The 25,614-nt window shown below is 44.9% G+C and overlaps 1 pseudogene across 1 annotated transcript; it reads left to right on the top strand.

The window, feature by feature from the left end:
- The first annotated feature begins 792 nt into the window (after positions 1-792).
- LOC144674391 (uncharacterized) lies at positions 793-24,571 on the top strand (annotated as a pseudogene). The gene is made up of 3 exons (XR_013574529.1): positions 793-1,847; positions 10,972-12,049; positions 23,348-24,571. The product of XR_013574529.1 is annotated as an uncharacterized LOC144674391 (transcript).
- Positions 24,572-25,614: the final 1,043 nt, after the last annotated feature.

Here is a 25,614-nt window from a genome sequence, read left to right as displayed (position 1 = left end):
GGATGAGAATTTTAAAATTTTGCTGCTTCTTAACCGGGAACCTTTGTAGGTCAGTGAACACAGGGGCAGCAGAGTTTTGGATGACCTCAAGATTACAGGGAGGCTGAATGTGGGAGATTGGCTGGGATTGTGTTAGGATAGTTAAGTCTAGAGGTAACAAAGGAATGGATGATGGTTACAGCAGGGGCTGAGCTGAGATGAGGGTGGAGTCGGCGACGTTACTGGGGTGGAAATTGGCGGTCTTGGTGATGATGCGGATATATGTTTGGAAGCTCATCTTCGGGTGAAATATTTTTCCATGGTTGTGAACAGCCTGGTTCAGCCTCAGACAGTTACCAGGGAGAGGGATGGAGTTGGTGGCTGGCAGTGGAGTTTGTAGTGGGGACTGAAGAGAACGGCTTCTGTTTTCCCAATATTTAAATAGAGGAAATTTCTGCTCATCCAGGACTGGATGTCAAACAAGTCAGGATGTTGTGTGGCTTGGAGGGGAATTTGGAGGTGATGCTACCCTGGTCCTAGGTGGTGGATGTTGAGGATTTTGGGGATTCCTTCACAGTTCTGGTCAAGCTGTAGATATATAAAACATATAAAATCTCTCTCTACCCTCTTTTTTTTTCTCTCTCTCTCTCTCTCTCTTCATTCAGCTCAATTTCACAACCGGCCTTTGTGTTTTTCTGTGTTCTCTCCACCCCCTGTTTCTGTTTTAAATCAGCTTCACAGGATATTAGAAGGGGAGGATCTGCAGTCAGAAAACAGCATCTGAAGGAGTTGCCCAATACATCGTAACCTGAATAGCATAGCATCTTGAACATGGAAGGAAAAAGCACTGTTAGCGAAACCATGGAAATGTGGGGACTGTGAGGAGAGATTCAGTTACCCATGTGAGCTGGAAACTCATCGGCGCAGTCATACTGGGGAGCGACCGTTCGCCTGCTCCATGTGTGGGAAGGGATTCTCTCGATTATCCCAGCTGATTACACACCAACGAGTTCACACTGGGGAGATACCATTCACCTGCTCCAAGTGTGGGAAGGGATTCACTCAGTCATCCAACCTGCTCAGACACCGACGAGTTCACACTGGGGAGAGACCTTTTAAGTGCCCAGATTGTGGGAAGTGCTATAAAAGTTCATGGGAACTGCTGCTCCATCAACGTGTTCACACTGATGAGAGACCGTTCAGGTGCTCTCACTGTGGGACTGGGTTCAAGCGATCATCTCAACTCACGGTACACCAGCGAATTCACACTGGGGAGTTGCCGTTCACCTGCCCCATGTGTGGGAAGGGATTCTCACGATCATCCCAGCTGATTACACACCAACGAGTTCACAGTGGGGCGAAACCATTCACCTGCTCCGAGTGTGGGAAGGGATTCACTCAGTCATCCCACCTGCTGAGACACCAGCGAGTTCACACTGCTGAGAGACCTTTTAAATGTTCAGACTGCGGGAAGTGCTATAGAAGTTCTGGGGAACTGATGTCCCATCTACGTGTTCACACTGAGGAGAGGCCATTCAGGTGCTCTCACTGTGGAACTGGGTTCAAGGCATCATTTCAACTCACTGCACACCAACGAGTTCACACTGGGGAGAAACTGTTCACCTGCTCCGAGTGTGGGAAGGGATTTACTTGGCTAGCCAACCTGCTGAGACACCAGCGAGTTCACACTAGGGAGAAACCTTTCAAATGCTCAGACTGTGGGAAGTGTTATAAAAGCTCCGGGGGACTGATATCCCATAAACGTTTTCACATTGATGAAATCCAGTTCAGGTGCTCTTACTGTGGCACTGGGTTCAAGCGATCATCTCAACTCACTGTACACCAGCGAGTTCACACCAGGAGAGGCCATTCACCTGCTACTTGTGTGGGAAGGGATTCGCTCAGTTATCCCACATGTTGAGACATGAGAGAGTTCACACTGGGGCGAGGCCGTTCACCTGCTCCGAGTGTGGGAAGAGATTCACTCAGTCATTCACTCTGCTGAGTCACCAGCGAGTTTACAAGTCACGACAGTGATTGTATTTTTCTGCCAATCACATCCAGGACTGAACCATGTGCATTGGGGTCTGTTTCTGCTGATGTTAATAAACTCCAGCCTAGTTGTAGGTGCTAATATTCTGGATATAATTAAAATAAATCAGCTTTCTGTTAAATGCACAGTGTGCCGAGTCTTTTTAATATCTATAACACAAGTTAATTCCTTTGAAGTGCTCTCCCTCTCCTGTTTCCATACTCACCAAAGCTCCTTAGACAGCACCTTCCAAACCCACGACCACTACCATCTAGAAGGACAAGGGCAGCAGACACCATTGACCAATCCATCCTCCTCCAATGCCCCTTCACTGGTGTTCAGCTGGGTGAGACTGCACGCTCCTGATTCCTTTCTTACCGGCTTGTAGCCAGAGAATCACCTGCAGTAGCTGTGATCATTTGAGTTACATTGTTACAAACTCACTCACTCGATAGGTGATCAGGTATCATTGCCCTTTGATATACAAATGTTCCATTATCACGTTCACAGTGACTGTAATTTACAGACCAAGCCTTCTTACCACACCAGCCCTCCTGGATAGATCAACAGAGAAATGCGAGGACTTTATAGTCCACCAGCCAAGATCATAGTGGTAAAAACATTTGATAATTCCCATTAAAATATAAAGCACAGCAGAACAACTGTGCATTGGCCTGTTACAAACTTATTGAAACAGATTCATTGCCACCTCCTCCCTTTCCACGTTCCAGGTCCCCAAGCACACTTTCCCGGTGACACAGTGATCTATTTGTACTTCTTACAATTTACAATGTGGCTGTGGAGATTAAATCCAGATTGGGTGACTGCTTCATGTAAAATCACCATTCTCTTTGCAAGTGTGATCCTGAGCTTCTTCTCATTTACTATTTTAATTCTCAGCCTCACTTCAAGTCTGACCTCTTAGCCCTCGGCCTCCTGTACTGCCGCATGAAGCCCAACAGAAGCTCGAGGAACAGCAGCTCGTCTCGTCAGACTCAACGGTAATTTCAATAATTTCATATCATAATCATCACTCCCATTTTTAGGGCAGCAGATGCTGGTAATGGCTCTGCTGTTACCATTTATCCCTCCTCTGAACCTGTCTTATATGTTTACTTGTCCCATTAGTTTCTTTAATTGTCTCATTGTCACCCAATGTTGCCTTGCACCATTGTCCCCTTTATCATTTACTCTCTCCAGCCTTCCATCCTGTCACAAGACCGTTTGTTGTTTCCTTCTGTCTGCCCCTGTTTTCTCTGACTCTCGACTTGTTTATAAACTGTTAAATCTGGGAAATTTTCCAATTTGGATAAAAGTTCAACGACCTGAAACATTCACTGTGAATGATGCTGTTTGACCTGCTGAGTGTTTCCAACATTTTCTGTTTTGAGGTCGGATTTGCAGCATCTGCAGTATCTTGTTTTTGGGGTCAGAGTGGATCAGTTTTCTCTCACTTATTGTTACCTGTTTAAAGGTGAAGAAGGAGCTTTTAAAGAATGAGACAACAGTAACTGTCGCCCTGTTGAACATGAAACTAAACTCACTGCTAATTCCTCATCAGTAGCAATTTTAAACACAAAGTTTCCGGCCGGGATTGAAGAGGGGACTTTCTCATGTAAAGTAAACATGATAATTACTGCACTAGGGAAATGAGTGCGAATCCCCCCCGGACAAAGGGGAACTGACCATCCATCTCTAGCTCTAATTCCCAAACAGAAAATGCTGCCAAGAATCAGCAAGTCAGGCTGAGTCTGTGGCCGCTCTCAGCTGAAACCGTCACAATGCCCGGGTGATTGACGGTAGCTCCGGACCAATAGGAAGAGGGGGCGGGACTGGAGGACCGAGCGGGTGCGGCTGGTCCTCCAAGCAATCGGAGTGAATGAAGGGGCGGGGCCGGGCAGTGACTGGAGCATGCGCAGTGCGGGTAATGGCGATGAGGAGACGGGTCCATAATGGGTAAAGGGGGGGATGGCGGGGCGGAGGGAGCGATGGATCCGGCGGGTGGACGGAGAGGCTCCGGAAACATGTTGTGTAAACCGCAAACCCCGGAAATAAACTGACCGGTCCCCCCTCCCCCGTTTGCACCGAGCGGGGCCGCAGCTCCCAGATCAATGAAGAGCCGGTTTGTATCAGGCTGGGCATTGGTTCCAGAGGTTGGTCCCTGGTCTCCAGTGTCGGTTCTTCATCATTGAATGGTTACAATGCGGACGGAGGCCATTCAGCCCGTCCTGTCTGTGCTGGCTCTCTGCAAACGCAAATCAGCTAGTCCCACTCCTCTGCCCTTTCACTAACAAGACCAGCAGCAGATATTACCCATCCCCAGTTACATGTGGAGAAGATGATGTTTGACCTTTTTGAACCGCTGCAGTCCATGTGGTGAAGGTGCTCCCACAATGATGTGAGGTAAGGAGTTACAGGTTATTCACCCAACAATGATGAAGGAACGGTGATATATGTTCAAATCAACAACAACAATGTGTATTTATATCATGCCTTTCATGTAATAGACCTTTCCAGGGTATTTCACAGGAATGTTATAGAGCAACACTAGACACAGTCATGTAAGGAGATATGAGAGCAGATGGCCAAAGGTTTGGTCAAAGAGGTAGGTTTTAAGGAGAATCTTAAAGGCAGAAGGAACAATAGAGAGGGGGAGAGGTTTAGGGAGGAAATTCAACAGTTTATGGCCTTGGCAGCTCAGAGCGTGGACACCAAGGATGGAGGAATTAAAATTGGGAATGCTCAGGAAGACGGAATGAGAGGAGTGCAGAGAGCTTGGAGGGTTGTGAGGCTGGAGGATATTACAGAGATAGTGGGGGTGAGACCATGGAGAGATTTGAAAACAAGGATGAGAAATTTAAAATTTTGGTGGTGCTTACCTGGAGCCTTTGTTGGTCAGTGAGCACAGGGGTGATGGGTAATCAAGATTCAGTGTGAGTCAGCACATGGGCAGCAGAGTTTTGGATCACCTCAAGATTAGAGGGAAGTTGAATGTGGGAGGCTGGCTGGGAGTGCATTAGGAGAGAATATAAGAAATAGGAGTGGAATAGGCCATTCAGCCCTTAAAGCCTGCTCCGTCATTCAATAAGATTTTCTATTTCAACAACATTTTCTAACAACATTTTCCTGCACTATCCCCATGTACTTTGATGTTTTTAATATGAGAAATCCAGCAAACATACAAATTAGGAGTAGAAGTAGGCCACTCGGCCCCTTGAGCCTGCTCCGCTATTCAATATGATCATGGTTGATCTGATTGTAACCTCAACACCACATTCCTGCCTACTCCCAATAACTTTTCACCCTCTTGCTTATCAAGAATCTATCTACCTCTGCCTTAAAGATATTCAAAGACTCTGCTGCCACTACTTTTTGAATCAGTCTCAAAAATATCGATTTCAGTCTTGAACATGTTCAATGACTGAGCCTCCGCAGCCCTCTGAGGCAGAGAAGTCCAAAGATTCGCCACCCTCTGAGAGAAGAAACTCCTCCTCATCTCAGTCCCAAATGGCCGGCCCCCTATTCTGAGACTGTGGCCCTTAGTTCTAGAACCTCCAGCCAGAGTTAAGTCCAGAGATAACAAAGGAATAGATGACGGTTTCAGCAGCAGATGAGCTGAGCCTTGGCTGGAGTCGGGCAATGAGGTCTTAGTGATGATGTGGATATGTGTTTGGAAGTTCATCTTGGGGTGAAATATTTCACCATGGTTGTGAACAGTCTGGTTCAGCGTCAGATAGTTGTTGGGGAGAGGGATGGAGTTGGTGGCCAGGGAATGGAGTTTGTATTAGGGACTGATGACAATGGCTTTCATCTTTCCAATATTTAAATGAAGGAAATTTCTGCTCATCCAGTACTGGATGTCAGATGTCAGAATATGTATGGCTTGGAGCGGAACCTGGAGGTGATGGTGTTCACATACACCTGCTACCCTGGTCCTTCGAGGTTGAGGACTTGGGAGATTTTGTCAAATTGTGGTTTAAGTTGTAGGTCTATAAAATGCCTTCCCATTGTCCTCTGTCTCTCGCACATCCCTCTCTCTCTCTCCCACTTGTCTCATGCCCTCTCTCTGTCTCTCCCACTTCTCTCTCTTTTTCTCTCTCTCCATCTCTCTTGTCAAAATAGAATTCTCTACCCCAGAGGGTTGTGGATGCTCCATCCTTGAATATATTTAACGCTGAGATGCGGAGATTTTTGGTCTCTCAGGCAGTCGAGAGATATGGGGAGCAGGCAGGAAAGTGGAGCGAATACCAAGATCAGCCACGATCGTGTTGAATCGTGGAGCAGGCTCAACAGGCCGTATTTCTTGTGTTCTTATAGAAGCCAGAGTCTTGTGTAGTCCAGATTGGGTGTCAGGTTCCCTTCCCTGAAGGACATTAGTGAACCAGTTGGGTTTTTTTTGACAATCCAGCAGCTTTCATGGTCACTTTTTCCTAGTGTCAGCCCCACAAAATGCCAGGAAAAACTCAGCAGGTCTGACAGCATCTGTGGAGAGGAATACAGTTAACGTTTCAAGTCCGAATGACTCTTCATCAGAACTAAGGAAAAATACAAAAGAGGTGAAATATAAGCTGGTTTAAGGGGGGGGGGGTGGGACAGGTAGAGCTGGATAGAGGGCCCTTGATAGGTGGAGATTGCCAAAAGATGTCATAGACAAAAGGACAAAGAGGTGTTGACGGTGGTGATGTTAGCTAAGAAATGTGCTAATGGTGACATGAAGGGTAGAAAGCAGGACGAGCAAGGTACAGATAGCCCTAGTGGGGGTGGGATGGGGGGGCGGGGAAAGATCAAAATAGGCTAAAAGGTAGAGATAAAACAATGGATGGAAATACGTTTAAAAATAATGGAAATAGGTGGGAAAAGAAAAATATATATAAATTATTTGAAAAGGGGGGATCGGAAAGGGGGTGGGGATGGAGGAGAGAGTTCATGATCTAAAGTTGTTGAACTCAATATTCAGTCCGGAAGGCTGTAAAATCTCTAGTCGGAAGATGAGGCGCTGTTCCTCCAGTTTGTGTTGAGCTTCACTGGAACATTACAGCAGGCCAAGGACGGACATGTGGGCTTGAACAGCAGCGTGGTGTGTTGAAATGGCAAGTGACAGGGAGGTCTGGGTAATGCTTGCGGACAGACTGAAGATGTTCCGCAAAGCGGTCACCCAGTCTGCATTTGGTCTCCCCAGTGTAGAGGAAACCACATTGGGAGCAGCAAATGCAGTAGACTAAATGGAGGGAAGTGCAAGTGAAATGCTGCTTCACTTGAAAGGAGTGTTTAGGCTCTTGGACGGTGAGGAGGAGGGAAGTAAAGGGGCAGGTGTTGCACCTTCTGTGGTTACATGGGAAGGTGCCTTGGGAGGGGGTTGAGGTGTAGCGGGTGATGGAGGAGTGGACCAGGGTGTCCCAGGGGGACCGATCCCTGCGGAATGCTGCCAGGGGGGGTGAAAGGAAGATGTGTTTGGTGGTGGCATCATGCTGGAGTTGGCGGAAATGGCGGAGGATGATCCTTTGAATGTGGAGGCTGTTGGGGTGATAAATGAGGAGAAGAGGGACCCTATCATGGTTCTGGGAGGGAGAGGAAGGTGGGAGGGCGGATGCGCAGGAGATGGGCCGGACACGGTTGAGGACCCTGTCAACCACCGTGGGTGGAAATCCTCGGTTAAGGAAGAAGGACGACATGTCAGAGGAACTGTTTTTGAAAGTAGCATCATCAGAACAGATGCGACGGAGGTGAAGGAACTGCGAGAATGGGATGGAGTCCTTACAGGAAGCGGGGTGTGAGGAGCTGTCATCAAGGTAGCTGTGGGAGTCGGTAGGCTTGTAATGGATATTGGTGGACAGTCTATCACCAGAAATTGAGACAGAGAAGTCAAGGAAGGGAAGGGAAGTGTCAGAGATGAACCATGTGAAAATGATGGAGGGGTGGAAATTGGAAGCAAAATTAATAAATTTTTCCAGGTCCAGACGAGAGCATGAAGCAACACTGAAGCAGTCATCGATGTGCCGGAGAAAGAGTTGTGGGAGGGGGCCGGAGTAGGACTGGAACAAGGAATGTTCCACACACCCCATAAAGAGACAGGCATAACTGGGGCCCATGTGGGTACCCATAGCCACACCTTTTATTTGGAGGAAGCAAGAGGAGTTTAAGGAGAAATTGTTCAGTGAGAGAACAAGTTCAGCCAGACGGAGGAGAGTAGTGGTGGATGGGGATTGTTCAGGCCTCTGTTCGAGGAAGAAGCAGAGAGCCCTCAGACCATCCTGGTGGGGGATGGAGGTGTAGAGGGATTGGATGTCCATGGTGAAGAGGAGGCGGTTGTGGCCAGGGAACTGGAAATGGTTGATATGATGTAGGGTGTCAGAGGAATTGCGTAGGTGGGAAGAGACTGGACGGGGGAGAGAGAATGGGGTCAAGATAGCAAGAAATGAGTTCCGTGGGCTAGGAACAGGCTGACATGATCAGTCTGCCGGGACAGTCCTGTTTGTGGATTTTGGGTAGGAGGTAGAAGCGGGCCATCCGAGGTTGGGAGACTATGAGGTTGGAAGCTGTGGAGGGAAGATTTCCAGAGGAGATGAGGTCAGTGACAGTCCTAGAAACAATGGCTTGATGTTCAGTGGTGGGGTCATGGTCCAGGGGGAGGAAGGAGGAAGTGTCTACGAGTTGACGCTCAGCCTCTGCGAGGTAGAGCTCAGTGTGCCAGACAACAACAGCACCACCCTTGTCAGCAGGTTTGATGACAATGTCAGGGTTGGACCTGAGAGAACGGAGTGCAGCAAGTTCAGAGAGAGACAGGTTAGAGTGGGTGAGAGGAGCAGAGAAATTGAGGCGACTGATGTCACGCCGACAGTTCTCAATGAAAAGATCAAGAGAAGGTAAGAATCCAGAGGGAGGGGTCCAGGTGGAGGGAGAATATTGGTGGCGAGTAAAAAGATCTGTTGAATGGGGAGAGGACTCCTGCCCAAAGAAGTGAGCACAGAGACGAAGGCGGCGGAAGAAGAGTTCAGCATCGTGCCGAGCCCGAAATTCATTGAGATGAGGGCATAAGGGTATGAAACTGAGTCCTTTTCTGAGCACTGAACGTTCAGCATCAGAGAGGGGAAGGTCAGGGGGTATGGTGAATACACGGCCGGGGCTGGGATTGGAAGACAGGATGGGGACAGAGGGACGGGCAGGGGTGGAGGGTCCTGGATGGGCGTTGGAGCTTGCATTCCTTTGCACCTGAAAGAAAGAGACAAAGATTCTTGTTGAGGCGTCAGATGAAACAAGGAATAAAATGAAACTGGGGGCAAGGGCAGCTTAGAAATAGGGTGCGTCGGTGCTGCTGGAGGGAGAAGTCGAGTGTGTACATATGGCAATGCATGGCACTGAGTGTGGATCTCAGGATGCGACAAGAACAGCAGTCCAAGGTGCGTTGTATGTCCCAGAGATACCTGTAATCCTGGGTGGGTTCGAAAAATGAGGGATGGAACTTCAGTTGAAATCCACGTGGGGTAAGTCGGAGATGGAGACAGTCACTGAGGAAGGAAATATGGCTGTGAAAGCGAGTTTTAGTAAACTCCTTGTCAAACACCAGGAGAGAAATGGAAAGCGATGAAGATGAACAAGGCAAAAGAGAGAGGCAGAAATCCTGTTGGAGAGAAGAGCAATACTTCTTCAAGGTAGGCATTCCTTGAAGAGAAGTGGCAGTCAAATAAACACTAAGATTATAGCAAAAAACTACGGATGCTGGAGATCCAAAACAAAAACAAACATACCTGGAAAAACTCATCAGGTCTGACAGCATCTGCGGAGAGGAACACAGTTAACGTTTCGAGTCCGAATGACTCTTCATCAGAACTAAGGAAAAATACAAAAGAGGTGAAATATTAGCTGGTTTAAGGGGGGTGGGACAGGTAGAGCTGGATAGAGGGCCATTGATAGGTGGAGATTGCCAAGAGATGTCATAGACAAAAAGTCAAAGAGGTGTTGACAGTGGTGATATTAGCTAAGAAATGTGCTAATGGTGACATTAAGGGTAGAAAGCAGGGCGAGAAAGGTACAGATAGCCCTAGTGGGGGTGAGGTGGGAGGAAGGGATACAGCCTTCCGGACTCAATATTGAGTTCAACAACTTTAGATCATGAACTCTCTCCTCCATCCCCACCCCTTTTCCGATCCCCCTTTTTCCAATAATTATATATATTTTTCTTTTCCCATCTATTTCCATTATTTTTAAATGTATTTCCATCCATTGTTTTATCTCTACCTTTTAACCTATTTCAATCCTTTCCCCCCACCCCACCCCCACTAGGGCCATCTGTACCTTGCTCGTCCTGCTTTCTACCCTTAATGTCACCATTAGCACATTTCTTAGCTAATATCAGCACCGTCAACACCTCTTTATCCTTTTGTCTATGACATCTTTTGGCAATCTCCACCTATCGCTGGCCCTCCATCCAGCTCTACCTGTCCCACCTCCCCTTAAACCAGCTTATATTTCACCTCTTTTCTATTTTTCCTTAGTTCTGATGAAGAATCATTCGGACTCGAAATGTTAACTGTGTTCCTCTCTGCAGATGCTGTCAGACCTGCTGAGTTTTTCCAGGTATTTTTGCTTTTGTTTTGGATTTCCAGCATCCGCAGTTTTTTGCTTTTACCACAAAATAACAGATTCATTCAGCTCAATTTCACAACCTGCCTTCGTGTTTTTGTGGGTTCTCTTTCACTCCCTTTTCTCTGTTTTAAATCAATTTCACAGGGTGTTAGAAGGGGAGGATTTACAGTCGGAAAACTGAAACATAACATTAAATCAGGATCTGATGGAGTTGTCCGATTTATTGTAACCTGAATATCATCAGATTTTGAACATGGAAGGAAAAAGCACCGTTCACAGTGGGGAGAAACCGTGGAAAGGTGGAGACTGTGAGGAGGGATTCAAATCCTCGTCTGAACTGGAAACTCATCGGCCCAGTCACACTGGGGAGAAGCTATTCATCTGCTCTGAGTGTGGGAAGGGATTCATTCGGTCATCCAACCTGCTGCAACACCAGCGAGTTCACAGAGGAGAGAGGGCATTTACATGCTCCAAATGTGGGAAAGGATTCACTCAGTCATCAACCCTGCTGGCACACCAACGAGTTCACACTGGGGAGAGACCATTCACTTGCTGTGTGTGTGGGAAGGGATTCACCACCTCATCCACGCTAATGACACACCAGCGTTTTCACACTGGGGAGAGGCCGTTCACTTGCTCAGAGTGTGGGAAGGGATTCACTCAGTCATCTGACTTGCTGGCACACCAGCGAGTTCACACTGATGAGAGACCTTTTAAATGCCCAGACTGTGGGAAGTGCTATAAAAGTTCCCGGGACCTGATGCTCCATCAACGTGTTCACACTGATGACAGACCATTCAGGTGCTCTCACTGTGGCACTGGGTTCAAGCAATCATCTCAACTCACGGAACATCAGTGAGTTCACACTAGGGAGAGGCCGTTCATCTGCTGTGTGTGTGGGAGTGGGTTCACTCGGTCATCTAACCTGCTGACACACCAGCGAGTTCACACTGGGGAGAGACCTTTCACCTGCTCTGAGTGTGGGAAGGGTTTCACTCAATTATCCACCCTGCTGAATCACCAGCAAGTTCACACCAACAAGAGACCTTTTAAATGCCCAGACTGCAGTAAATGCTATAAAAGTTCCAGGGAACTGATGTCCCATCAACGTATTCACACTGATGAGAGACCATTTAAATGTCCAGCCTGCGGTAACTGCTTTAAAAGTTCCGGGGTTCTGATGCGCCATCAACGTGTTCACACTGATGAGAGACCGTTCAAGTGCTCTCACTGCGGAACTGGGTTCAAGATGTCATCTGACCTCAGTGTACACCAGCGTATTCACAGCAGGGAGCGGCCATTCACCTGTCCGGACTGTGGGAAGGGATTCACTCAGTCATCCACCCTGCTGACACATCAGCGAGTTCACACTGGGGAGAGGCCATTTACCTGCCCGAAGTGTGGGAAGGGATTTACACAGTCATCCAACCTGATGAGACACCAGCGAATTCACAGGTAAATACAGTGATTGGATTTTGTCATTAATCATATCCAGGACTGAATCATGTTCATTGAGGTCTGTTTCTGCTGATGTTAATTAACCCCAGGCCAGTTAAAAGGGCTAACATTCTGAATAGAAGTCAAATAAATCAGCTTTGTGTTAAATACAGTGTTTAATCCTTTTAATATCTCTAACACAAGTCAATTCCTTTTGAAGTGCTCTCCCTCTCCCCGTCTCCTCCATCCTCACCTCCAACAACAAGTGTGAGGAGCTCATGGAGCTTCTTTGTCTGTAAGATTGAGACAATCCGATCAGCTGCCTCTGCTGCATCCCTCCCTACCACTAGCCCACCGGGCCAAACCATCTCCAAAGTTCCCCCTTGGCTCAGCCCTGAACTCACATCTTTCTCCAGTTTCTCTCCTATCTCCCGTCATACCCTGTCAGAGTCCCTCAATCCTATTCCCACTAAACTGCTGACCATCTAACTCTCCCAGGTTAGCTGATATTGCTCATGGTTCTCTCTCTCTTCTGGTTTTGCCCCTCTCACCTTTAAATAAACCAATCTTACCCTTCCTGAAAAAAAAACCCTTGACACCACGGTTTTGGCAAACCACCATCCCATCTCCAACCCTCCTTTCCTCTCCAAAGTCCTTGAACTTGGTGTCCCCCAAGGATCTATCCTTGGCCTCTCCTATTTCTCATCCACATGCTGCCATTAGGTGACATCATCCAAAAGCAACATATTAGTTTTCACATGTACACTGACTACTCCCAGGTCTACCTCACCACCATCCCTCTCCATTAATCCACTGTTACTAAATTATCAAACTTCTTATCCGACATCCAGTACTGGATGAGCAGAAATTTCCTCCAATTAAAAATTGGGAAGACCAAAGCCATTGTCTTCAGTCACCACTACAAATTCTGTTCCCTAACTACCGAGTCCATCCCTCTCCCTGGGAACTGTCTGAGGTTGAACCACACTGTTCATAATCTTGGTGTCAGATTTGACCCCAAGATGAGCTTCTAATCACATATCCACACCATCACTATACCAGATATTTCAATCTCCATAACGTCGCCTGTCTCCATTCCACCCCAGCTCATCTGCTGCTGAAACCCTCATCCATGCCCGTGTTACCTTTAGACTTGACAATTCCAATACATTCCTGACCAGCCTCTCACATTCACCCCACCCCCACGTGGAAACGTGAGATCACCCTAAACTCTGCTGCCCGTGTGCTTTCTCACACCAAGTTACATTCACCCATCACCCCTGAGATCGCTGACCTATGTCGGCTCCAGGTCAAGTAATGCCTCAATTTGAAAATTCAGCTCCTTGTTTTCGAATTCCTCCATGGCCTCGTCTCTCCCTATCTCTCTAACCTGTAGTTTCACAACCCTCTGAAATATCTGCGCTTCTCATTCTGGTCTCTTTAGCATCCCTGATTTTAATTACTCCACCATTGATGGCAGGGCTGAGGCATGCAACTCTGAAATTCCCTCCCTAAACTCTCCATCTCTCTCCTGATTAAAAATCTTGTTAAAATCTGCCTCTCCAGTCAAGGTTTTCTCTATTTACCCTAATATCACTGTCAGGAAGAGATAATAATGTCCAAAATGTTATTGGAATTTATTGTAAAATAGAGTCCGTGTCTGTTGTGTGTGTGTGAGAGACTTAATTGAATTAGAGGCAGCTAGTCTGGGTGCTTTAATGTAAGAAGAGAAGTTAGGTTTGAAATGTTAATTAGGTAAACATGGGGAAGTTTTAGAATGTGAAGTGTAAAGGGGGAAATTTGCATTTTTAAATAAATCAGACTAGATTGATTTTAAAGGAGGAGAGAAATGTGTCACCTAGCCAGGTGAAGTTAAGGAACAGTGTGTTTATTTTTCCCAAAGATTACTGGTAAAACTTTATGCTATGAGAGACTTTTATTATCAGAAAAATAAAGTGCAAAGACATAGTGAAACAATGGGAATTTGCATTCAAAGGGGAAAATATGTACAAAGGAGCAAAGGCTGTGTCTAAGGGTAGACATTTTTAAGATCTAACAAGGGTGAAACACCTTCAGCCTGTATATACCAAATTGCTGCCTCTAGGGACTGAAGTTAAGAGAACTCACTTTGAATTCAACTGTTCAGGGTATTGTTTACTTTGCCTGAGCCTTTTAAAATCTGTGTGTCTTACGGAAGTGTAACTGGGAGTTAAATTAATTAGGGGGTTTAGAAGTTATAGTGATAATTTGTAGACATATGTGTGTGCTTAAAAATCATTTTTCTTGTTAATAAATGTTTAATTTAGTTTTATAAAAACCTCTTAAGACTCGGTGGTCCTGTTATCACTGAATTCAAAGCCTGCATCTCGAAACATACAAATTGTAAATTAGTTGTGACAGTTGTTTCAAGTTTCCCTCTGGGATTTGAACAGCTCAGCATTTACCACATGCTATGTCATATCATCACCCTATGTGACTCAATGTCCAATTTTTACTTTATGAAACTCCTCTGAAGTGCCTTGGGATGTTTTATTATAATAATCGTGTTATATAAATACAAGTTATTACTGTTTCATAACAGCCAGTTTGTACACAGCAAGGTTCCACAAACAGCAATCAGAAGAGTGACCGATTAATCCAGTTTTTTTTGGTGGTGTTAGTTAAAACATGAATGTTGGTCCCACTGCACCAGGAGAACTCCCCTGTGGACAGTATGTGGAGGATAAAGATCTTGTGTTCATTTCAAATCTTTCACACCCTCAGAACATCCCAAAGTGACTCACAGTCAATGATACATTTTGGAAGGAAGAATGAGAGGCAGTATAAACTAAATGGTACAATTTTAAACAGAGTGCAGGAACGGAATGACCTGGGAGTGGATGGACACAAATCTTTGAAGGTAACAGGAAAAGTTGATCAAATTGTTTAAGAAAAGCTAATGGGGGCCCTCCATGTATTAATGGAGACATGAAGTACAAAAGCAAGGAAGTCACAATGAAACTTTATAAATCACTTTTTAATCCTCAGCTCAAATATTGTGCTCAGTTCTGAGCACCACACTTCAGGAAAGATGTCAAGGCCTTGGACAGAGTACATGGAAAATTGACCAAAATAGTATCAGGGATGAGGGGTTTCCGTTATGTGGAGAGACTGGAGAAGCTGGGATTGTTCTCTTTAGAGCAGAGAAGATTAAGGAGTGATTTAACAGAGGTGTGGACATTTTTGAGGAGTTTTTATCTACATAGAGAGAAATTGTTTCCATTGATAGGATGGTTGGTAACCACAGAAAACAGATTTAAAATAATTGGCAAAAAATCCAGGGTGAAGATGAGGAGAGATTATTTTACTCAGTGAGTTCTGATGATTTGGAACACATTAATATAAAAGCAAAATACTGTGGGTGCTGGAAATCTGAAACAAAAACAAAAATTGCTGGAAAAACTCTGATGAAGATTCATACAGACTCAAAACGCTAACTCTGTCTTTCTCTCCACAGATGCTGTCAGACCTGCTGAGTTTTTCCAGCAATTTTTGTTTTTGATCTGGAACACATTGTCTGAATGACTGGTGGAAGCAGATCCAATAGTAACTTTCAAAAGTGATTTGGATTTTTACTTCATAAGGAAAGATTTTCAAGGCTCGGAAGAAAGATCAGGGGAGTGGGACAGAATGGCAACATTTTCAGAAAGACAGTACAGACACAATGGGCTGAATGGCCACCTTCTGAGCTCTATGGTTCAATCGTATGGTATTTATTATGAATCATTATCCTGTTATAGAATCATAGGATCTCATCAGAGTACAGCACAGAAGCTCACCGAATCTGCACTGGCTCTTTCAACGAGCAATCCAGTTTATCCCACCTCCCCCCCAATCTTTCCCAATATCAGTGAAGGAGGTTTCAGCCGAACATCTGGCCTGTTAAGACACAAGCACAGTCAACTAGGGAGAAACCGTGTTAATGTGGGGACAGTGGGAAGGGATTCAATTTGAGTTGGAAAGTCATCAGGGCATGCACACCAGGGAGAGGTCGTCGCCTGCTCCATGTGTGGGAAGGGATTCACTCGGTCATCCAGCCTCCAAACACATCAATGAGTTCATACTGGAGGGAGAGAGGGTTTAAATGCTTAAGACTGTGACAAGAACTTTCAAAGCCAGTTCCCATTTTATAGTCCCAGTGAAAGTCAGGGCTTCCCAAACTGTGGGTCGTAACCCCAGTGGGTTGTGAGACAGGATTTTGGGCTCGCTAGCTCCGAGGTAGCAATGGCTGCCGTGGAGCTCCAACTGTTTCCTGACAGCTGCGAGGCCCCTTTAAATCCTCACGGTTTTTTTGTTGGTGGGCGTGGCCTAATGGCCTCCTCTCTCAGGCGCAATTGCTGCTGCAAATAAAGTTTGTGAAAAGGTTGTGCACATTGTACAGGTGTTCGTTTTTTCTGGAAAGCCGACTTCTTCAATAACCAGGATCATAATGTATTAATAATCAGGATAATAGTAAATTAATAAACAGGATTGTAATGCATTACTGTTCAGGATCATATTGCATCAATAACCAGGACACTGTTACAATAATGATCAGAATCCTATTGCATTAATAATGAGGATCCTATTACATCAATGTTCAGGTTCCTATTACATTAATGATCAGAGTCCAATTACTTTAAGATTCAGGATCCCAACTCATTAATAATCAGGATATTATTACATTAATAGTCTGGTGCCTATTGCATCAACAATCAGGATCTTATTGTATAAATAATCAGCATCCTATTACATTAATCAGGGTCGAATTACATTAATAATGAGGATCAAATTACATAATTCCAGTTGTATTAATGTGACAGATAAAGTTCAATGCAGAGAAATGTGAGGTGATTGGTTTTGGCAGGAAAGATATGGAGAGGCAGTATAAAATAAAGGGAGAGCCACTAACGGTGGTGCAGGACAGAGGGACCTCAGTGTATACGTACATAGGTCATTGAAGATGGCAGGGCATGTTGAGAGAGCAGTTAATAAAGCATATAGTATATTAGGCTTTATTAATAGAGGCATTGAGTACAAGAGTGAAGAGGTCATGTTGAACTTGTCTAAGACACTAGTTAGGGCTCATCTGGAGCACTACGTCCAGTTCTGGGCACCGTACTTGAGGAAGGATGGGAAGGCATTGGAGAGAGTGATTCCTGGGATGAAGAACTGTAGCTGTGAGGATAGAGTGGAGAGATTGGGACTGTTTTTCTTGGAGAAAAGAAAGCTGAGAGGAGACTTGATAGAGGTATTCAAGATCCTGAGGGGTATGGACAGGATAAATAATGAAACTGTTCCCACTCAGGAGAACATCAAGAACTAGAGGGCACAGATTCAAAATAATTGGCAAAAGATGATATGAGGAAATTATTTTTCACCCAGAAGGTAGTTGGAGTCTGGAACAAACTTCCTGAAAGGGTGGAGGATGCAGGTCTGATCGAGGTATTCAAAAGGAAATTGGATTGCTGCCTGAAAAGAGAGAATGTGCAAGGTTAGGGGGATGAGTGGGACTGTGTGAAATGCTGTTTCAGAGAGCCAGTGCAGACTCAATGGGCCGAATAGCCTCCTTCTGCACTGTAAAGATACTGTGAAACCGTGTTTAATGATCAGCTGCCTATTGCTTCAATAATCAGCAAATTATTGCAATTATCAGGATACTAATACATTAATAATCAGAATTATTTTAATTGATAATCAGAGTCCAATGGCATCAACTATCAGAATCCTGTCACATTTAAGTTATTTGCCAATTGTGTCAATAATCAGCATCCTATAAATAAATGAATAATCAGGACGCTATTACATTAATAATGAGTTCAAATACATTAATAATCCCCCCCAAACTCGCGCAACAGCTGAAGCACCCACCTCCCCACTACCCCTGTCACAATTCTCATCCCCTCAAATTTTCACTCTGGAGTCACACGAAGTCTGAGGAATTAAAATGTGGTCACACTGGGAAAAAGTTTGGGATGCACTGATTTAAACAACCCCTTTCTGGACTTTAAATGTACTTATCTCATGACTCATCTCATCATTCAATGTCACATCTCCCTGTTCTATCTCCCTGATAGAAGTTATTATTATTCGTGGTGATCAGCTGTCGTTGTGGGCTGTTGTTTTCAGTGTAGGCGTCTGTTTCACTCCATTCTTCACCCTGAAACTGTTGGAAGTGGTGCCATCAAACTGTACAGTCACTGCATGTTGTCATGAAAGGAGCAGGTCAGACTGAGCAGCTTTGGGGGACAGTCAATTTTCTCCAAAATCTTGGAGAGTCCTGCCCTGCTGACGGTGTTGAATGCTTTACTAAGATCTATAATAGTCAGGTGAAGAGGTATATCCTGTTCACTACACTTCTCTTATAGCTGGCTTATGGAGAAGATCATGTTCACTGTAGATCTGCCAGCACAGGAACCGCACTGTGCGTCTGGATACACTCAGTCTGCAAGTAGATGGAGTCTTTAAGCATGACTCCAGCGAAGGCCTTCCCAGTGACGCTAAGGAATGAGATGTCCCTGTAGTTGTTGCAATCTCCTCTGTCACCTTTGTTTTTCTATAGTGTGATGATTTTTATATCACACGTATCCTGTGGATCCTGATTAATCCTTGCCAACAATCAGCACTTTCTAATTGGAGATGTTAATCAGTGGACCCTTTCAGACACTGAATTTTAGATTTTGCAAAGGCCGATTTAGGATTGAAGTAAAAGTTCATAATTTTATTGTAAATGAGTTCTTGTTGAGAATTCTTGAATTAAGGGGAAAGATCAGAGATGGTGTTATTAAAAAAGGATACTGCAGTCCCAAAAATCAGTGCCATCTCCAGGATATTAAACTCCAGCCAGTTATAGGGCTGTTAAATCAGCGGAAACAAACCTAATATTGTCAGACTATCAGTCCTGGATGTGATTAACAGCAGCAAAAACAGGAGAATCCAACTTCTGGAATCACTTATGAACTCACTGGTGTGGTAGCAGATACCATGACTGAATGAATCCCTTCCCAAATACAGAGCAGGTGAATGGCTTCTCCCCAGTGTGAGTGCGTTCATGTAAATGCAGGCTGCCAGACTGAGCGAATCCCTTCCCACACACGGAGCAGGTGAATGGCTTCTTCCCAGTGTGATTGCGTTGGTGAGCAGTGAGGGTGGATGATTGCCTGAAACCCTTTCCACATGAAGTGCAGCTGAATAGCTTCTTCTCAGTATGAATCTGATGGTGTGTCAGCAGGGTGGATGACTGAGTGAATCCCTTCCCACACTCAGAGCAGGTTAACGGCCTCTCCCCAGTGTTAATTCACTGATGTGCCTGAACCTCTTTCTACAGGAAATACAGTTGAAAGGCTTCTCCTCAGTGTGAATTCACCGGTGTGATCACAGAATGGATGAATGAGTGAATTCTTTTTCACATGCAGAGGTGATCGGCCTCTCCCCATTTTGAACTCGCTGGTGTGAGGTGAGGGTGGATGACTGCCTGAACCCTTTTCCACATTTGTGTAGGCGAACAATGTCTCTTAAGTGTGTATTCGCTGGTGTAACATGAGGCAGGATGACTTCATAAATCCCTTCCCAAACACAGAACAGGTGGACGGCTTCCCCCCAGTATGACTGCGCCGATGGTTTTCCAGCAGGCATGGATAATCGAATCCTTTACCGCAGCCCCCACGTTTCCATGGTTTCTCCATTGTGTCTGTGTCCATGTGTCTCTCCAGGTTGGATAACCTGTTGAAGCCTCGTCCACACAGGGAACACGTGTATGTTTTCTCCCTATTGTGAACAATGCAATGTATTTTCATGCTGTGTAACCGGTTAAAGCTCTTTCCGCAGTCAGTTCACTGGAACACTCTCACCCAGGTGTGTGTGTCTTGGTGCTTTTCCAGTCACCCTGATGCTTGAAATCTTTTCCCACAGACAGAACGGACAAACATTTCTCTTTCCACATTCAAAGTCCAATGGTATTCAGGTCCTGATGCATCAAGTGAGTCAACCAGAAAGTGATGTGACATTTGGCTTGAGTTTCACATCTCCAAATCCTTCCTTTTAATATTCTGCAAAAGGAGTTTACAAAATTCATCACTGTCAGTCCAGGATAGAAATTCAGAACAGATTATTCTAGTTTCTATGCAACATTTTTTCCTCTCTTTTCCACTCCCAAAGCTGTAAATCCCCGTAAATCCAGTATTCACTTGTGAACTTGTTGGTGTGTCAGCAGGTGGGATGTACGAGTGAATTTCTTCCCACACTCAGTGCAGGTGAACGGCCTCTCCCTGGTGTGAATTCGCTGGTGTTTCATGAGGTGGGATGTCTGAGTGAATCCCTTACCACACACAGTGCAGGTGAACGGCCTCTCCCCAGTGTGAATTCGCTGGTGTACAATGAGTTGAGACGATTGCCTGAACCCAGTCCCACAGTGAGAGCACCTGAACGGTCTCTCCTGAGTGTGAACACGTTGATGTCGCATCAATTCCCCAGAGCTTTTATAGCACTTCCTGCAGTCTGGGCATTTAAAAGGTCTCTCCTTCGTGTGAACACGTTGATGGGACATCAGTTCCCTGGAACTTTTAAAGCACTTTCCACAGTCTGGACATTTAAAAGGTCTCTCCTCACTGTGAACACTTTGATGGGAAATCAGTTCCCAGGAACTTTTAAAGCACTTCCTGCAGTCTGGGCATTTAAAAGGTCTTTCCTCACTGTGAACCCTCTGGTGTGTTACCAGGATGGATAACTGAGTGAATCCCTTTCCACATTCAGAGCAGGCGAATGGCCTCTCCCCAGTGTGAGCTCGATGGTGTCTCAGCAGAATTGATGACTGAGTGAATCCCTTCCCACACACCGAGCAGGTGAACGGTCTCTCCCCGGTGTGACTGTGTCGATGAGTTTTCAGCTTTGACAGGTTATAGAATTCCTTCCCACAGTCCCCACATTTCCAAGGTGTCTGTCCAGTGTGACTGCATTTATGGTTTGTGAGCCCAGATGATCTGCTGAAGCCTATTCCACACACAGAGCACGTGTACGGTTTGTCCCCACTGTGAACGGTGCTTTTTCCTTCCATGTTCAGAATCTGATGATATTCAGGTTACAATAAATTGGGCGACTCCGTCAGATCCTGATGTGGTGTTTGGGCTGAGTTTCCCAAATTCAGATCCTCCGCTTCTAATACCCTGTGAAATTGATTTCAAACAGAAAAAAAGGATTCTGAAAGTAAGGCAGGTTGTGAAACTGAACTGAATGAATCTGATAATTGGTGGGTCCTGAGACTAGGAAAAAATGAAAGCTGCCAGATGGTCGCTGATGTCCTTCATTGAAGGGAACTTGCTACCCAGCCTGGACCTACACAAGACACTGCCCTCTATGGGAGGAGAGAGATACATGGAAGAGGCAGGAGCAAAGGAGAGGGATGTTATATATCGACAACTCGGGCAGAACTTTGACAGAATTTCCCAAACCCTGAACCTCCATCAGCTAAAGGACCAGGGTGGCAGGTGTAAGCGAACACCATTGCCTCCAAATTTCTCTCCAAGTCTCACACGGTCCTGACTTGTTTGACATCTAGTTCTGGGTGAACAGAAATTTCCTCCAGTTAAATGTTGGGAAGATGAAAACCATTGTCTTCAATCCCTGCTACGAACTCCACTCTCTGACCACTGACTCCATCCCTCTCCTCAGCAACTATCTGAGGCTGAACCACACAGTTTACAATCTCCGTGTCGTGATTCACTCCAAACAGAGCTTCTGACCACATACCTGCATAAACACCAAGACCACTTTCATCTCAGTAACATCACCTGACTCTGTCCTTGTCTCAGCTCATCTACTTCTGAAACACTCATCCATTCCTTTATTGCTTCTGGGCTTAACTATTCTAAGGCACTCTTAGCCAGCCTCCCACATTTCGCTTCCTTGTAACCTTGAGGTCATGTAAATCACTGCTGCCTGTATCCTTTCTCGCACCAAGTATTGTTCACCCATCATCCCTGGGCTCACTAACCTACAAAGGTTCCTGTTTAAGCACAAAAATTTGAAAATTCACATCCTTGTTTTCAGATCCCTACACCAGAAGGACTGTGTTGGTTCAAAAAGGTAGCTCACCCCCACCTTCTAAGGGCAATTAGGGATGGGAAATAAATGCTGGCCTAGCCAGTGATGCCCACATCCCATGAATGAATTAAAAAAAAAACTGGGGGGTGGTGGGCAACAGTTGGAACCTGATTTGGCAGAAATAACAGTAAATTACCAAACATGGTTAAAATAAACCCACTATTAGAGACAGAGGAAGTTAGACAATGACAGAGAGGTGATCAGGGAGGGCAGAGGTGAAGCAGAGCAATAGATAGACATGGATTCAGATCCACAGTAAAGGACCCACACCAGTCCCAGAGCCATGGGACCACAGCACAGCACTAAAAGCTCTAAAGTGAATGTTTAATAATACTCACTTCTGAACCTGTTGAAGCCTGAAGCTGAAAAGATATCAGAAGCACTGGAGTCAAAGAAAAATCTCACAATCTTCATATCTTCTAACTCCCCATAAAAGGAGATTACAAAAGTCAAAAGTGTCAGTTGAGGTTAGAAATTCAGAAAGACAAACATTTCACTTGGTTTGAGTTTGCTGTGTGTAAACCCTCCCCTTTTAACCCCCTGTAAAAGGAGTTTCCAAAATCCATCCCTGTCAGTCCAGGATAAAAATTCACAATGTCTCTCCTTCTGCTCTTGGCCCAGGATTACTTAAGCAGGGACATATTTGCAATGAAAGCAGTTCAGAGAAGATTAATTTGGCTGATTCCTGGGGAAAGGTTGAGCAAGTTGGGTCTATACTTATAGGAGTTTAAAAGAATGAGAGGTGATCTCATTGAAACATGTAAGATTCTGAGGGTGCTTGTCATGGTAGAGGCTGAGAGGATGTTTCCCCTCATGGAGGGATCTAGAACTAGGGAACACAGTTGAAAAACAAGGCATCTCCCATGTAAAACTGAGATGAAGAGAAATTTATTCTCTTCACAAGGACGTGAATTTTCAAATTTTGGTGCTTAAACGGTAATCTTAAGAATTTTATGTCTTTGGAATTCTCTTCCCCAGTGAGCAGTGCAGACTGGGTCATTGGATATATTCAAGGCTGTGTCAAAGAGAGTTTTGAGCTACAAGGAAATCAAGTGTTATGGGGGTAGAGGGAGGGGGACGGTGGCAGGAATGTGGAGTTAAGGCCACAATCAGATCAGCCATGATCTTATTGAATGGAGAAGGCTTGATGGGCCAAATGCTTACTGCTTATTCTGCTGCTTTTGTTCTCTTGTTCTTCAGTCGATCGTGCAAGCTCCCTGCAACACCTTGCCGCTCTAAAGTTGACGGCCATTAACCCAAGCCTGTCACCAACTCCTGTGTGCAGAATGAGAATGAAATCAATGAGTCAATGATTTTCTGTCCTGGTCACCGGGACCCTGAAGACGACTCTGTTGCGTCACTAAGGTAATCGCGCATGCGCAATCCTACCCGCAGAACCAATATGGCAACGATTAACCTGGGCCTGTTCCCGGTAATAAGCCCCGGTGCTGCATACACGAGACTTGCAGCATCTTATTCGGGATTTGGAGCCGACATCAGCTATTTATGAAGCCTCCTCTCCCTCCTCATTGCCCCATCCAATTCCCGACTCCCTTCCTCTATCCCGCTGACTCTCACCCGTTGCAAGAAGCGTCTCCAGCACTGGCAGGGTTCTCATCAAACTGATACTGCGCATGTTCCAGATACTGCGGCTGCGCAATGGACCCCTCTAGTGGGAATGGGCCACGTTCGCGACCGCAGGGAATGTTGGGTAGGGGCAGCACCATTGCTTCCTCAAATAGGAACTAGAAAAAAATACGACCAAATTGGGATAGATTAAAAGAAAGCACACACAAATCTTAGCTCTTCCATGCTCAATTTTTCGAATTGATTTAATCTGCTGCTCTCCCCTGGAAATACACAGAAACTTTAAGGATTTTCCCACTGTTTTCCCTCTCCCATTTCCTGAAGGTGCTGCTGATTCTGCTGAGTTCAATCCCACAGTCACTGGTTCCCCTCTCTCTCTATCCCTGATGCTGAAAATTCACAATCATTGGCACTGGTACGACAAACTCCAGTTAAAACTGATTTTAAAAACTGTCAGGACTCTGATGTGACTGAGGTCAAAGAGGCTGTACACTACAGGGAAGAACTCCCCTCATCCCTCACAGCAAGTAAGGACTCACTCGTCCTACATGATGAGGTTTTTTATCACAAGGATAGCTTTAATTTGACTTGGGCCACACCTCGATGCCTGCAAAAAGAATTATTTTTGTTTCGGGATCAAATTGGGGGAGTGTTTTTACCTCACCCTTAAAGCCTATGTTTTGTATGTCTTGTATATGTGTGTGTGCGCTTGTGTATAGGGGTTAAGAAGGGGTTGAGTTTAAGTTATAGAGTTAAAAGTTAGCAGTTAATTTTTCTTCCTATTGCCACTGGTTACAGATAATTTGTTTAATAAACAGTTATTTTCTTGTTAACTTTACAAACTTGGTGCCTATTCTGTTAATCTAAATTAAATTACAGTTAGGTAAAATTGGGGAAATTTGGTGGTCTAATCAAACTTCTCACATTTGTCTCAGCTCAGGGACCAGTGGGGCTTGCTATTACAGTGCACTATCCCAGTGAGTCATGACAATACCAGGTTGATCTTTTCTATTGAACTTTACCCAGAGCGAGTCATTCCAATTCCCATTTGGTGTTGTTATTTTTCTCTTTTATTCTAAGTGCAGCCATCCCATTAATTACCATTCTATCTCATTCAGGAGTAGTTGAGGAATGTTACCGTCCAATTTGACATTCACATAATATGATGTTTTTACATCAGACACAGAAGCATTTGCAATCAGGTTGGTGATAACTCCCATATCTCCCGTTCTCAAGCACTTTGTCTTGAAAGATACAAATGGGAATTAGCCAAATCTTTAAAAGGCAAAGTCTTTAGTTCAAATTGTCACGATGCTGTCAGTGGAAAGGGGTAACTTCTCTGATTGTTTGCAAACGGGTGGAGAAAACAGTCACAAATGCACACAATTGTGTCAACTTTACGTAACTTCATTTTCAGATCAAAGATGAATCAAACACATTTTGAACTTTGCTTTCCCAATTCATTTGCTTTTTTATTCAGCTTTGTTTCTGTTTTTATTCTGCTCTTTCTTCAGGCACCTATTCAAATGACTGTAATGAAACTAAAGAAAAATAAAACTAAAAAAGTTAGCTTTCACAGAAAAGAAGATTCAACCTTCTTAGATCTGTTATGATCCTACACACCAGACACCGAAGTTGTTGGCAAGATCCAGTTAGGGTGAAATAATGTTTTGTTTAAAATGGACAAGGTTTGAGATTCAAGACAATTGTCAGAGAATAAATCCATAAGATTCCATGGGTTTTGAACAAACAAAAATAAACTTTCATGAACAACATATTTTGTACTCCAACATTCAGAGTTAATATGAGGTACATGTGAATTAACAGGCAAACTGTGGTCGAACACACCACCCTACACAATAAATGGCAAATATGACCAA

This window comes from Cetorhinus maximus, unplaced genomic scaffold, assembly GCF_964194155.1.
Source record: "Cetorhinus maximus unplaced genomic scaffold, sCetMax3.hap1.1 HAP1_SCAFFOLD_650, whole genome shotgun sequence".
NCBI lineage: Eukaryota > Metazoa > Chordata > Chondrichthyes > Lamniformes > Cetorhinidae > Cetorhinus > Cetorhinus maximus.
This window is presented reverse-complemented; position numbering and strand designations above follow the sequence as displayed.